The 16,135-nt window shown below is 41.9% G+C and overlaps 1 protein-coding gene across 2 annotated transcripts in view; it reads right to left on the bottom strand.

Moving 5' to 3' along the window:
• ARAP3 (ArfGAP with RhoGAP domain, ankyrin repeat and PH domain 3) overlaps positions 1 to 15,496 on the bottom strand; it is a 215,320-nt gene extending 199,824 nt beyond the window's left edge. Inside the window, exon 1 of one of the 2 annotated variants that reach the window (XM_089653498.1) lies at positions 15,163 to 15,496. The gene's annotated coding sequence lies outside the window, so the exon portion shown is untranslated. The remainder of the gene's footprint in view (positions 1 to 15,162) is intronic. The other variant, XM_089653443.1, reaches the window with a different exon arrangement.
• Between the last annotated feature and the right edge of the window lie 639 nt (positions 15,497 to 16,135).

The following is a 16,135-nucleotide window of genomic DNA, read 5'->3' as shown; positions in this document are numbered from 1 at the left end:
ACTCATCTAAATAAACTCTAGTTTCTACAGTTACTTTACGATCAGCCATACAAGAGTACTAGAACAGCAAACAGTAAAAACAGAGCAATGTAAGAAAAGCAACATATTGCTTTATTCTTAGCAGTATTTATTGTGAGCACAGAGGAGAGTAACAGTTTTAAAGCAGAAATTCACTCTATCAACATTGACTATTTTTAAAACTTATACTGGTAGCATTAGTGAATAGATAGGAAAGTATATAATACTTTTTTTACATTTATTAAGTTACTTCCTGGTTTCCAGGCCTAAGTAAATGATGTCATACATCCCAGGAGTCTTCAGGAGGGGAGGAGGGTTTTTCTCAGCTAAGTTCTGCCTGCAGGCCTGAGCTAAGGGCAGATGAATTCCAGGAAGTAAGCGCTTCATGAATTATCTGCTCTTACTGATTTCCCAACAAAGTAAAACTTGGACGGATGGGTAAGCTTGCTTTGAATATTAAAAATGAATCAAATAGCGTTTTTGGTTTGTGATGCTCAGGTGCAGTGTAGCTCCGCTCTGTTTCCAATCCCATGACACCTTTATCTATTGTATATATTTACGTTTCTACAGTCTCCACAGGACATCACTAGAAACAGGGGCGGACTGACCATTTGGAAACTCGGGCGCTGTCCGAGGGCCCGGGGTCTGTAGGGGGCCCCATGAGATGCCCCTGGTACCTTTTTCATAGGCTTTTTTGAGATTGGGCAAGGATACAGGGGCCCCATGATCCCCTATTGCCCGGGGGCCCCATGAGTTGTCAGTCCGCCCCTGACTAGAAATATTCCACGCTGATCTGGCATTTTATATTTTATTTTATTTAAATATTGAAGAGCACAGTTTGGAGATGTCCTGCAGGGTGTTCTTTGCATAAGCATTGCAAAGAACATTGTATAGGAGGAAAGAGCTGTCACATGACCTATTTCAGGTCAAATAACCAGTCATATGACTGGTTTCCTCCTCCACCAGGCACACTTTTATTCCCTATTTATTTCTGCAAACTAATGGGACATTACTAGGTTCACAGTCACAAGGCAAGGAAGCCCAAACTATGTTTATAAAGCACACAGACATCTAGCAGTGCCTGTATCCTGAACAATGAAACCCCTGATGCTTTCCTGTATGTGCTGTGTACAGCCACCAATACAAGTGAATAGCTGTACACAGCCATGCTTAGGTAGACAGACACTGATTGCTTCTGCCTCGGCTTTTGCCACACATGTGTATGGCATTTCTCTCCACACACCAATTTTGCAGTTGGGGGAAAATGCCATACATGCTTGCGTAGGTAAACCCCAATGCCGAAGGACAGCTATTTACTTGTATAATCAGCTATACGTGGCATTCGTGGCTACACTTGAACACACAGACACTGCTATATGTTCGTGTTCATGAGGCCTAAATCAAACAGGACTTTATAAATGTTGCAATGGAGCTTTTATTATAAACGTGTCAGATTGTCCAATGTTAGACACTACCGCTACTTTAAAAATGGGCTCCCTAACATACAGTATAGTCTTTTTGTAATTACTGTAACATTATAGGCAAACGAATATAATCAAACATTTCATGCAGACCTCTAGTTTCTAAAACAATATGTCCTTGTATGTCTGCACTATACCCTCTCTAGAACAAATGGGTTAAACTGAAAGCAGGACACCCTTCTCTGACTTGGCAATACTTTAATCAGCCACTTCCTGTAAGGCAGAGGTTAAAGGTCATGCTGCTTTCAGTACATGTCCAGTTAACAATTTTTCTTTGCTAGCTTATAGTGCTATTTCCTGTTCAAAGAATAGTGGGCTTATATTTAGGAAATCCCTTGCCTTCCTTTTTTTTTTTACTTTCTAAGCCTGCATTATGGATAAGGATTTCACTTCGAATAACTTTCTCTCCCTGATAGGGAAAATGGAACTGCCCCACTAAAACATGCACCTTTGTATCCGTCCTTGCACAGTTTAATTGATGGTCATGTGACATGCAGGTCAAGAGTGATTTAAAGAGATCCTGTTGCCAGACCATTAGAGCTTGTTCACACAAAATGCATTGGGGCGATGCTGGCAGCTATTTCCAGAGCAGTCCCAGGGCATAGTCAAGGTCAAATGTGCTGCTGTGTTGTAGTGTCTTTTTCAGCACAGTTGATAGCAAAGCAAACCCTTGGATCGCAATGCTGCAGCAGAGAAAAGAACTGTATTGAAACATAACTCATGACAATTCAATAGTTTTGTTAAAAAATGGAAACAGTGTGATGCATTAGGAACAGAGCATTGACACAGTGTCTCCCAGTCACACCAGTGGATCTAGAGCAGGGGTCTCCAAACTTTCTAAACAAAAGGCCATATTACTGTCTTTCAAAGTCTACGAGGGCCGAACTGTAAACAATGCCCCATCACTGGTATTAGGGGGAGTAATAAGGCCCCTTTGCTGGTATCAATGGAAGGAATAGTGCCCCATCATTGGTGTCAGTGGGAGGAATAGTGCCCCATCATTGGTGTCAATGGAAGAAATAGTGTCCCATCATTGGTATTAGGTGGATGAATAGTGCCTCGTGTTAAAAATGTTCAGAATAGAGCCCCATTGTTGGTGTCAGTGGAAGAAATAGTGCCCCATCATTGGTATCAGTGGAAGCAATAGTGCCCCATCATAGGAAGGAATAGTGTCCCATCGTTGGTATCAGTGGGAGGAATAGTGTCCCATTACTGGTGTCAGTGGGAGGAATAGTGTGCCATCGTTGGTGTCAGTGGGAGGAATAGTGCTCCATCGTTGGTGTCAGTGGGAGGAATAGTTCTCTATCATTGGTGTCAGTGGGAGGAATAGTTCTCCATCATTGGTGTCAGTGGGAGGAATAGTGCCCATCATTGGTGTCAGTAGGAGGAATATTGCCCCATCATTAATGTCAGTGGGAGAAATAGTGCCCTATATTTGGTATCGATGGGAGAAATAGTGTCCCTTCATTGGTGTCAACGAGGGAACTAGTGCCCCATTGTTGGTGTCAGTAACTATGCCCCACTGTTGCTGACAGTGGGGGTGGGGGGATAATAATGACCCAAGGGCTAGATTAAAGCAAGCAAAGGGCCGCATCTGGCCCCTGGGCCACAGTTTGGAGACCACTGGTCTAGAGGGTAGAGGAAGAAGCTGTACTACTTAGGCCTCATTCACAGGGGATGTACTAAAGCATAAACCCATGGAGGGTCATGTTTATCCGCATGGGGATGCACAGGTGTTCTGTGAATCCCCATGCAGGGTTCTGCTGATGTAAATTGGGATGCAGCAGCTGTACGGACGGAGGCGCTGCTCCCAATTATTCTTTGCACTGTCTGCATTTGGGGCCATACACCCAAATCCTCACAGAAGGCAGATTGTGAGCAGCCTCTGTGTCTTTGCAGCCGCTGTGTTCCAACTGACATCAATAGGCCTGCACAGGGGTGCACGGAACACCTATGCATCCCCGTGTGGGTAAACCTGGCTCTCCATGGACATACACTGTAGTACACCCCGTTTGAATGACATATTACCTTTCCAGCTGGTTCCATTGTACTCCTCTGCTACAAGCTGTAGGTGGTGCCTTGGCATCATCACTTACAATGCAGGGATTTTAGTCCTGATTTGTATGTGAGGAGGTGAGTGTGTAACCGCAGCTGAGAGTACCTGTTTCTTTTGCACAAAGTTGAGCTTTAACATCAGCAACAATTTTCCCATAAGATTGTATGATCATTTAAAGAATTTCATGTATGTTAGTTATCAGTAAACACTTTCCCTGTGTAGCCATCCAAAAGCACTGGGTAACACCTTCTTGGATGTGATGTCAGAAGCCCAAACAGACTCAGAGCAGTCACTTAAGTGACAGTCTATAGTATCCATCTTCACTCCATTTCTAGGATCTACATAAAAGGTTACATAGCAACAGGGGCGGTAGAGGAATTAGACAATCCCTGAAGAGGAGAGGTCTATGAAATGCAAAGAGGGAAAAGCTGTGCTAAAAAATTGACTCTTCCTGGAGGGTCAATTCTCTGGCAAGTTCAGAGATACATTGAAAGTCAATAAAAGCCTTTATGGAAAATAGTAAGCATTTAACATTTTTCTTTGCTTTTACCTGTAATTATATATGACAGAGTATCTTTAATGAGCTGCTTAATGTATGTCACTTTAAAAATCCTAGTTCTTTGTTGAAATTGTTTAAAAGCAGTGCATGTGGTGATGTTTGCAAACATTACCTTTAGTTGGCAAAGTCAAGCTTTGGGGCATCGTTACTGGAGCTTGAATTTGTTTCCTCAGTGTGATAGATGGCATCATAATGCGATGCAGGCAAGACAACTTTCAGAACACAAGATAGCATTTGCTTATCAGAGCGCCCCAGTTTTTTAAGTGCCTATAAAAGCTATTTAATGTGATACTAAACCCAGGACCCTGCATTCACTATACCTGGTCTCCCACAGCACACACAACATGGAAATGCAATTATTTTAGTAAATATAAACTGCTAAATACCTTTTCTCATCAGCAGTTCGAGCAGTCTTGTGACTTCAGCAGAGCACTGGTTAAAGCTTGTAGGAGGAGTTTTCTTTCTGTTCTAGGAGGATGTGAAACCTCTGACACTCTGTCTGGACAGTGCTGATTGGCCCTGTGCTGATCACATGCACCCTCCCAAGAAAAAAAACAAAAACCTCTCTAGCAATACACACCAAACTGAGCATGTGACCATGGGTTCAGTCTGTATCAGGTGGTCATTTCAACAAGAGGAGGGGCAGAGAAGGATCGAACAGCCTTTTTACACAATGCAGAGGATTAACTCCTTAGGTTCCACAGTGAGTATAACAAGCATGCTTTACTGCATATACAGACTGATTTTACTGTTGTGTGTTTAGTAACACTTTAATTATATGTGCAGGCACCAGTGTTGCCAACCTCCCACAGCATTTTGTACTGACAAAATATGAACAATTAACTGACCAAGCACATTTTTTACTGACCACCTAAAAAATTATATTAAGAACTAAGACAATCAATATCTAAACAGTATAAACACAATGTGTAAACACCGACAATACTCATAACAAGCAATATGACTGGTTTATACTTACAAAAGTCAACAGAGCATGGCAAATTATCAGCCCCTGATATTTACAGACAGTTGTAAAAATCACTGATTTTTACAAACTATCCGAAAATTTACTGATGGTTGTCAACCCTGTCAGGCACCCCTAGGTGCATTATGCCCTCTTCTACTCTTCAGAAATGTTTAGTAATGGCAATCTACAACCAGATACTTGGGGGTTTATTTACTAAAGCTGGTTTACTCAGAATCTCGTGCAGCTGTGAATGGTAGCCAATCCGCTTCTAACCTCAGCTTGTGCAATTAAGCTTTAGCAATAAAACCTGGAAGCTGATTGGTTTCCATGCACAAGTGCACTAGATTCTGAGTGAGCCAGCTTTAGTAAATAAACCCCTTGTAGTCAATTTCAGGCTTCTTATTCTCTGCATACCTCCTTTTTCTTTCCCTCTCTATTCTTCTCACAGTGGTCATTTCACTAAAAGCAGTTGAATCCATCTCCCTGCAACTTCCTGGAACTCTAGGTCTACCTCCTGGAATATGAGATTGTTATATATGCGATATGTTCACATCATCTGAAGTGGAAAGCACTGGTGAAGTAGCTTTCCCGGGATGCATCTATGAGGCCCTGGTTATATCACCATTGCTTTGAGAAACCAGTAAATGGACAAAGAGTAATTTTAAGTAAAAACTACAAATTAATGGAAGATCAGGGTGGATAAAAATCAATGATTTTTTAAAAAAAATAAAAAAAATTGAATTTTTTTTATTTAATTTGGATTTTTTTTATTTAAATCGGATTTTTTTTATTTAAATCGGATTTTTTTTATTTAAATCAGATTTTTTTTAAATAAAATGCTTTTTGAGGGAAATATATTACCATCCAAAGGTTATTCCATCATGAAATAAAGATTAGTTTTTTAATTATGTAGAATAAGGCTGTATATGTTTAATTATTTTGGTAAATAAATTCCATGAATCCATTCACAATGTCATGCTCTTCCAGAGGTTTTTGTAAGATTATTGGGCAGTTTCTCTGCCTACAAGATATTATCACAGATGCTTGGTTTACTTTGCAGTTCTCAAAACTGAATTTGACTCAGCGGAGATCACATGCCTCTTCTTCACAGCAAAAATGTTATAACATGAACAGAGTTAAGAAAAAGACCTTAATCCTAACTTCTACAAACCTATGAATACAGAATCAACCCCTTCAGTGCTAAGTTTCAAGAAGTTCAGTGAATAGAATAGAAATAATATTTTTCTGATTGTTTGGAGTGGAATAGATCTGCACAAGAAGAAAGTGAAACTAAGTGTGAGGAGGAAGGGGCTGACAGTCTAAGTTTCTTAAAATATATATATTTTGTTTAGCCAAATTAGTTAACAAACATGGATGCAAATAACATATGCTGTAATGTTATTGTTTCAGTTGAATAAATCTATTTAAATTGTTATTAAGGTAATGATTATTTTTCTCCTTCCTAAGTACAACAGAAAAGTTGTCCAAATATGAATGATTAACCTATTAAACTGGGGATAAAAAAACTAATATGAAAAGTTGTTATTCTAAAAATCTTCATCTACTTGCATATTAAAGTTATACCAGCAAGAATTAGTCTTGATGTAGAAAACTAGGATTTAAATCAAGCCTTACTGACTAGTGATTTAAATCGTGATTTAAATCAGTTTGATTTAAATCAAATCCACCCTGTGGAAGATGATTTCATATCAGCATGCAGATATGAGTTTTAGTGAAAGGTGGGAAGCATCCACTTTACAGAGAGAGCTTAGCAGTAGTTACCACCTTTCCACCCGACCCTGTCTGCTTGGGCCTTGGACCTTGGATGCAGCTTTTCTGTAAAAAAATACTTTCAGTTGTGAATGTAAACTCCAGTTTGAGCTACTGAGATTTGTTAACAAATCACTTTTTCCATGATGAGGTAAACATGGAAAGGAGCCTAAAACTCCACCTGCTACCTTACATGCAATAGACAGAATATTGATAGGGCATATTTCATATTTACATTACTAAAACTGTCTTTCTTCATTTTTTCTGACTTTGTTATAATAAATAAATGACAGTAGGTCATAAGTGTTCAGTGTTAAATGTAATGGTCAATCCAAGACTCACTCACTAGCATCAGCAGCATAATGCCCACCAATGAAGAGCACCTAACAGCTTTAGAACAACTGCAACAACAAGTCATTGCCACAAGCTGCTTGCTACGATTGCTAACATTTTTAGGAAGTTATCAAACTGGAAGTTTAGAATCAATTGCAAGATGCTGAGATATCCTGTTTACAGTCATACCCACAAGTATTAGGGCTCATGTACACTGCAGCAGATGAACTCACATTCAGGAACTTTTTTTCAGCAGCCCCTGAACTCTCCCTAATGTTTTCCTATGTGTCCATGTACACTATGTCATTTACAGTCGTTTTTTTAAATGCACCAAACTTGCATTCGGGAGTAGATTTTAACAGCGTTTCAAACGTCAAATGCTAGTAAACGCGGCTAACCGTGTTTATATGCGTTTGCGTTTAGAAGTGGTTTTCTAACTGTTCCATATCCAAATGCTGTCCAGAGCCTTTTTTCATCATCAGAAATGCATGCAACGTGTTTTCCATGTATTCAAATGGACCCAGTACACCAGCGCAGTCAGTTCCAGGTTTCGTGTGCAGGAAAAATGGTAGAACGTGCTGAGAATACAACCAGAAAAGATAGGTAATCTCAACACATGCTGCTCTCTCTGCTTCTACTCTCTATATTTCTCTCAAAATGTCTGAAATAGTTCATTTTTTATTGTTTTTACTGGCATTTTTTAGTGCATTCTGAGAATTTTGGAAGGTCTCTTGATGTTATCTTTAAAAAACACTTCTAAACGCAAACGCACATAAACGCGGTATGCAAATGCAGCTAAGCAGGCATTTTTTAACCTACGTTTTCTAGCGGTCAGTTTCCATCGTTCCGAAGTGTTTTCCAAATGTCCCGTGTACATGAGCCCTTACAATGTGACCTAGGTGGCCGTAGAGATAGCTGAAAGCACAGGAAAGATCTAACTGCCTAAACATTTATCTCTCAATTTGTATACAAATGTACAAATATTTACGTTGGTGAGGTGGGAAGGGATTTGTGGCCAGACACCTCTTAATTCAGCTTATTCAACATGGCTGATCACTATTTTACATCCAACCTCAGGGCTATATTTAGACATCATGCTGCCTAGGGAAAACTTGAGTAATGATGCCTTTATGTACAAATTATGTCCCTTTTGTCATGTTGTTGTGCTATAGGACGCATCAGATTGTCTTTTTCATATGCAGAGCTACATTTTAGGGTCTTGAATATGGGCAGCTAAGACATTTCAAATGAAAATGCTGGCATTTTGTCCACCCCAGGAAGCCCAGGTAGGGGAGATACAACTGCTGTACAGAGGTATACAGCCATACCTTCATAACATAAGTATACTGTAAGCAAAACATATAGATTTTACATATGACCGTGCTATCATTACCATGTGTACACAGTAGAGTATGGGCGCTTGCAAAAAAGTCTATACACCCCTATGCTATACTTGTGTTTATGATAGCAGCAGCATATACCCGAATACAGCAGCACACCTTAGATTGTACACCCCTTGAGGTTTAGGGATTGATGTGATTGTACAATATATATATGTAAAGTGCTGCGTAATTTGACAGCGCTATATAAGTAGCTGAAATACATACACACAGGCGTCCATGCCTATGGGAGGCTGTACGCTGCACCTGGGTTTTACTGGTTGGGAAAAGATGCTGGCATTTATGTTTAAAGGGCACAGCAATCTCCTAAAGCCAATAATGGAATTTATCGTTTGATGGCCGAAGTGCAACATATTGCACAGGTATGAAAATTCAAGCGGTCTATGGCCAGCCTAAAAAAACAGATTCCCCCATCTACACAAGCAAGGTGGATGGAGGAATCTGCCACTATCAGAATACACTGATCAGTGGTTGCAGCTGGTTGGCTGCAGTCAGCTTATCGACTTCCGACTGGCAGGAACGGACACAGATGGATTGAAATTTCAATCCACATATGGGCAACTTTAGGCTAGTCATATATTATACAATATTCACAAACAATGCAGCCTGTTTCTTTGTTTCTTGCAACAGTCACATTCTGTAAGTTATGGGAAGCTGTGCAGACACAATTGATAACATTTTCCACAATGGGGAAGTTTCAAAGATTTAAAGGAAACCTGTATTGTAGGAAAGATAGAGGCTGCCATTGCTGACTTGCTTCTGAAAATGCTAGCTTGCCAGAAGTAATGCTGATCCTCCGACTTCAAGTGACTGTAAAGGTATTTTTTTATTCTGTTAAAATAACAAACATGTCATACTTACCTGCTCTGTTTAATGGTTTTGCACAGAGCAGCCCCAGTCTTCCTCTTTGGGGTTCCCTGCCAGCGCTCCTGGCTCCCTCTGCCTTCCGAGTACCCTACTAGAAAGCTGCTTGCTACAGGGGGTACTTGTGCATGGTCAATCCTGAGCCGCATTAAGTGCATCTATTGACACACAAAGAGTGTGGCTCAGCCCCGCCCCCTCATCACTGAATTTGATTGACAGCATCAGGAGCAAAAGGCTCCCACAGCTCTCACTGAGTCCAGAGAGGACGAGGAGAGTGAGAGAGCTGCTCCGCTGGATCGAGATTGTGCTCAGGTAAGTATTTAGGGGGGCTGGGGGGGAGCTGCACCTAAAAGGCTTTTTTACCTCAATGCAGAGAATGTACTAAGGTAAAAAAAAAAAACTTTAGCCTTTACACCCACCTTCGGTAAATTCTGTGTCACTGACTTGGAATAAGCATGTATCAAATCAGAGGGAAGTTCATAAATCCTCACCTGCATGCTTCATCCAGGTGACCCTGGCACCACCTGCCTGGAGTTTGCATGTGCTACCTGTGACTGCATGGATTTCCTCTGGTTTCCTCTCACACTCCAAAGACATGCTGGTAGGTTAGTTGGCTCCTGTCTAAATTGTCCCTAGAATGTGAGTTAGGGACTTTAGATTGTACGCTCCTTGAGGGTTAGGAACTGATATGAATGTACAATATATATGTAAAGCGCTGTGTAAATTGACAGCACTATATATGTACCTGAAATAATAATAAAGATACTATGACAGCCAGGGAGCTAGCAGTTTCAGGGAGATAAAGGCAACCATGACATCCTCTGGTTTCTTTTAACATGGGTTTCATATGAGAACCCAGTGGAAAATCTTTTGCGGCCAAACTTCAGCCATCATCATTAATGTTTTGCAGCATCAGATTCCAGAATTCTATGCCCAAGGCCTATATCTGCTCCCTTTCTCTTGTTTCAGTGGGTTATCTCTGGTATCCTCCCATAAGCCAAACATCAAGGTTAATTACTGACCCTACTAGAGTGTCTGTTTAGCTGTGACAGCAAGGGCCACTAGATCATAAGCTGCTGCAGAGTCAGCAAAATCATCACTAGACTCTGTCAAAGATCTGTGGAATCTGTCAATGTTACGTAAATAAACAAAATCTACAGGAAGATATGCTTTCTTCATGCCAGGTATAAGTATTTAGGGGGGCTAGGAGGGGAGCTGCACCTAAAAAGGTTTTATTACCTTAATACAGAGAATGCACTCAGGAAAAAACAAACACTTTCAGTAAATTCTGTGTTACTGACTTGGAACAAGTATGTATCAAATCAAATCAGAGGGACGTTCATTCATTGTCAGTTTTTTAAATCCACCCACACAGCTGCATCATTCATTTATAGAGTTCTGTGAATGAATGAACTACAAGTTCCAACAGCCTTAGCGGCTGTCATCTTGTAGATCTCAATTAACTACCATGGTTCTCTGGACCAGGGGCGGACTGACCATTTGGAAATTCGGGCACTGCCCGAGGGCCCGGGGTCAGTAGGGGGCCCCATGAGATGCCCCTGGTACCTTTTTCATAGGCTTTTTTGAGTTTGGGCAAGGACAAAGGGGCCCCATGATCCCCTATTGCCCGGGGGCCCTATGAGTTGTCAGTCCACCCCTGCCCTGGACTCACTTCAAAATGCTCATTAGCTCTGAGTCTAATCACTCCATATCACAAGATATAAAACTTGTACATCCTTATGCGATACAATGTTTACATGTTTTGTTGTGGTCAGATATTTTTGAAGTATAGCACTGTGGTAGACACATAGAGGTCTAGAAAGTAATACCTTATAACTTGTGGGTGTTGAAAGAATAGACTTAGTGTGCTTTTTAACCTCCCTGGCGGTATGATTATTTCCGATTTTTGGTGCTGAAAGCGGTACCATTTTTTTGCATGGAAATATGTAGTTTTTTATTGTAGGCTGTAATTTTTAGGAATAACTCACTGAAATCTGTCCGAAAAAGAGTCTAGTAAACATTCCGGATATGATAAAACTTGAAACACGAAATCATAAATTATAATTTAATTAATAATCATAAACATAATAATATAATAATAAATTTAATTCAATAATATAATCAAACCAAAAACACTGAAATTTGAAATACAGAGGCAAATTCGCACATCACTGAGCAAAGTCGCAAAATCGTTTTCAGTGTCTGATGACGAATTTCCCCATGAATCATTATCACTCAATTCTGCAAGTAGTTCTAATTTACTATCGCTGTTCTCTAGCCGGTCTAAAACCGCTTTTGACATAAAGGGACACTTTTTGGACGCCATGGACTTTTCTAAGTTTCCAGGCAGAAAGAACAGTAAAAATGTAGGCAGGGCACAGGAAAAAGCAGTAGGGACAAAATATATGTGAAATGCATTGAAACAGCAATGTTTTACTATGTAATAATCATTTTTAAAAAAATTACATTTTTAAAAAATTTTAAATTTGCCGCCGGTTCCGGCGCCCGTATGTCCCGACGTCACAGGGACCGGAACACGGAAGCCGGATGCCGGCATCGGCCGGAGGAGATGGCCGGGGACGCTGCAGGGGACACATCGTGGGAGCGAAGGACAAGGTAAGCGCTGCAGGGAATCCCTGAGCAATGCCGCATGGTAAGCCCGAGTGTAGCTCGGGGTTACCGCTCTTGGTACTGAAATTTTACCCCGAGCTACACTCAAGAATACCGCCAGGGAGGTTAATGAGTTGCCATTGACTTCTAAGGTCTACTAATTGCACTAAAAATGCAGAAAAAGTGGATGTATTTTGTTAAAAAATGCACGGATCTGCAGATGGGAGCAGGCACTATTTCTAGTACAGGGAAGTTGGACACATGGCATTTCAGCGTGCTTCTACATGTGCATAAAAATGCAGCAGTGTAAATGGATCCTTAAGCATGCCACAGATTATACAATTTTCTTTCCTTTCACCACCAAATTGCTCGATTCCTCCATCAACACTGCACTATTGTGTTCTGCAGGCAGGGGGGCCTTCCCTGCTGGAAGAACATGATGATTACTGTTGCCGGCTGTAGCCGCTGGCATTGATCGCATGCAACAAATCAGACAAGCCTGTACTGATGTCTATCGATGGATCGACTTCACTATAACCAGCCTTCCCATAGATGGATAGAATCTCAGCCAGAACCTGCTGAACTGGCCGCCATTTGATCTATCTATGGCCGCGTTCAGTGTAGTGTATATACTTGTGTTGTCGGCTCCTTACCAGCAATTAGGAACTCACTGGATTTCTGGAGGGATCAGCAGCTCATTGTAATTAAGGAACAGACATAACAAAATCCTTTCCATACTTAACAGACCAAAAGGAAGCAAATAAGAGAAGATCATTATTAGGCCAACAATACATGGGCAACTTTGCCGCCAGTGATCCCACTGCTGCTGATCAGTTCCAATGGCCAGCATCTGGATCACCAATTGGTTGCCTGTTTGTCCCCTATGGAATTGCTCTGGAGCAGCGATTTGTCACTCACATCACTAGCGATCAAGATTCAGCAGTGTTCGAGCCAGTGGTGGTGTGACAAACCACTGTGATTCCATAGCGATAAATGGCCAACATATTGGCGATCCTGATGCTGGCAATTGTGTAGCAAGCAATGGAATTGCTGGTGCGTCATCAACCTTATGGTGGCCATAGATGCATTGGTAAATGACTGATTTCTTTTCAGATTTATGTCCCACAATCTATAGCTGACAACCCATGTAGCTGATATAACACACATGGGGAAGAGGATTTCGACTGATAGTCGGTAAAATATGATTGTAAATTCCGTTATCCCACCATGCAAACTCATAATCTGATCAATCCATTGCATCTCAGGGCTGCCGGTCGATGCAATTAGTTGTTTTACACCCTGGTGAATAAATCAAATTCAAATTGGAATGGAATCTACGTCTGTTCTACTGTTTGTTGATTTTATTGGTTTGATGGAATTGCACATCAATCAGATAATAAAATACCTGTATAATATCTTTTAAGCTTGGTACACACTATGAGATTATAGAATGATCATCCTTTTTTTTTTTTGCATGCTAGTCTCATATCAAAAATTAAGAGGTCAGTAAAGTAATGTATTTGTCTTGTATTTTCAGATGAAAACTCTACTGATTAAATGAAAATCGTACGATCTGGTATTGTACGAGAAACATTTTCTTGCTTGTGTAATTGGCAAATTTCACACGACCTGTCCTGATCGGCTCTCGAAAGCTGTATACTAACGATCAGATTATCATATGATCGCTTCCAAAGCGGTATTTTAGGTACAATTTTATGATCGTGTATACGGGCCTTTAAAATGATACTCCTATATAATAGGAGGACACATCTAAACAATCCATTCAATTAACATCCAATCAGACTGGCCCTTGTACTACATAGTTGTTGTAGATCTAAGAGATTGTACAATCACATTGCATATATGGGCAACACAGTGGCTAAATGGTTAACACTTCTGCCTTGTAGCACTAGGGTCACTGGTTCAAATCCCAACCACAGCACCACCTCCCTGGAGTTTGCATGTTCTCCCTGTGCCTGTGTGGGTTTCCTCCCACACTCCAAAGACATGCTGGTGGGGTAACTGGATCCTGTCTAAATTGGCCCTAGTATGTGTATGTATGTAAGTTAGGGACTTTAGATTGTATTCGCCTTGAGGGTTAGGTACTGATGTGAATCAACAATATATATATGTAAAGCACCAGCACTGCATACATTGACAGCACTATATAAGTACCTGAAATAAATAAATAATACTATCTAAATTGGCCCTAGTATGTGTATGAACATTGGCTAGGTTCACATCTGTGTAGGTGGGGTCCAAAGAAATAATGGTAGCCACAACCACCCATGCTCATCTACAGAGCCTCCTCCATCCTCTGGAACTCTCTACCCCAATCTATCCAACTAATGCCTACTCTGCTCACTTTTAGGCGATCTCTGAAAACCTATCTCTTCAGGGAAGCCTATCCTGCCTTCAGCTAATAACCAAATATTATATTTCTCCCATCAGTTCGTCCCCCACAGTTTTTACCTTTTGTACCACTAATCCCTCCCTCTTAGATTGTAAGCTCCATGGACCAGGGCCCTCCTATCCCTCTTGTATTGAACAGTATTGTTGTTGTATTGTCTCCCTTTATGTTGTAAAGCGCTGAGCAAACTGTTGGCGCTATATAAATCCTGTATAATAATAATAATAACCTCCCAGAGAAATGCGGGACCTTCCTAATGGCACGCCACCTGCACTGGAAATCGCAACCGTACTGGGAACCTCAGTTCCCGTGCGATCTGCGATTTTAAAAATAGTGCAGGGACTCCTTTCAGGCATGGCAGCCCATTTGAAAGAATGGGCCCTCGTGTCTGCGCCAATTGTGGCCCGCATGGCCGCACAGGTATGAACCTAGCCTTAGGGACCTTAGATTGTACGCTCCTTCAGGCTTAGGGACTGATGTGAATGTACAATATATATGTAAACCGCTGTGTAAATTGATGGCGCTATATAAGCACCTGTAATAAATACATTTTTTTTAAAAAAGACACCTTTAGGGTTCCTATACAAGTCCTGTAAAAATACACTTGCAGCAGCTCAGACCTGTAAATGAATGGAAGTGAATGGAAGACACAGACATAGTACATTCCTAGGTAATAACCCTCCATTGTACTGACCTCAATCACAGGTTCTTAGTGAAGGAGCCAGAAGAAGAGGATGGTGAGAGAGACTCCTGATGGAGCTGAGAATCCTCTGATCAGTCCCGTGCTCCCAGCCTTCAGTCCAGCTCAGCACAGCCCTCTAGTCATCTCCTCACAGACAGGCTTGTGTCTTTGTATGGCGCCCCAGCCTAGGGATCCGGTATCAGTGTCCAGGCATTCGTGCAGTGCCCGGGACTCTGCTGAGCCGCCTTCCCGTCCTGCAGAGCTGTATCCGGCTGTGTGAGGCGCTCTGCTCCCTCCTGCTCGGGAGAAGGCACGAATCCCCTCATACATTCCTCTCACAGCTCCCCCTCCTCTCCTCTCCGTCTACTCTCAGCACTACATCCTCCTCTCATGAAGATGCTGCTGACTGGATGATGTCTGTGTAATAATGTACTATGTATACAAGGACATGTTTACCACCAGACAATGTATACTGTGGCTGAGTGCTAGAATGTTCCACCGGACCGCGTATACTGTGGCCGAGTGCCAGAACATTCCACCGGACCGCGTATACTGTGCCCGAGTGCCAGAACATTCCACCAGACCGCGTATACTGTGCCCGAGTGCCAGAACATTCCACCGGACCGCGTATACTGTGCCCGAGTGCCAGAACATTCCACCGGACCGCGTATACTGTGCCCGCGTGCCAGAACATTCCACCGGACCGCGTATACTGTGCCCGAGTGCCAGAACATTCCACCGGACCGCGTATACTGTGCCCGAGTGCCAGAACATTCCACCGGACCGCGTATACTGTGCCCGAGTGCCAGAACATTCCACCGGACCGCGTATACTGTGCCCGAGTGCCAGAACATTCCACCGGACCGCGTATACTGTGCCCGCGTGCCAGAACATTCCACCGGACCGCGTATACTGTGCCCGAGTGCCAGAACATTCCACCGGACCGCGTATACTGTGGCCGAGTGCCAGAACATTCCACCGGACC

The sequence above is a fragment of the Staurois parvus genome, unplaced genomic scaffold, assembly GCF_062004578.1.
Source record: "Staurois parvus isolate SC_StPar_1 unplaced genomic scaffold, SC_StPar_1.0 ptg000006l, whole genome shotgun sequence".
Lineage (NCBI taxonomy): Eukaryota > Metazoa > Chordata > Amphibia > Anura > Ranidae > Staurois > Staurois parvus.
The sequence above is the reverse complement of the archived record's forward strand: the minus strand, read 5'-3'. Positions and strand labels throughout refer to the sequence as shown.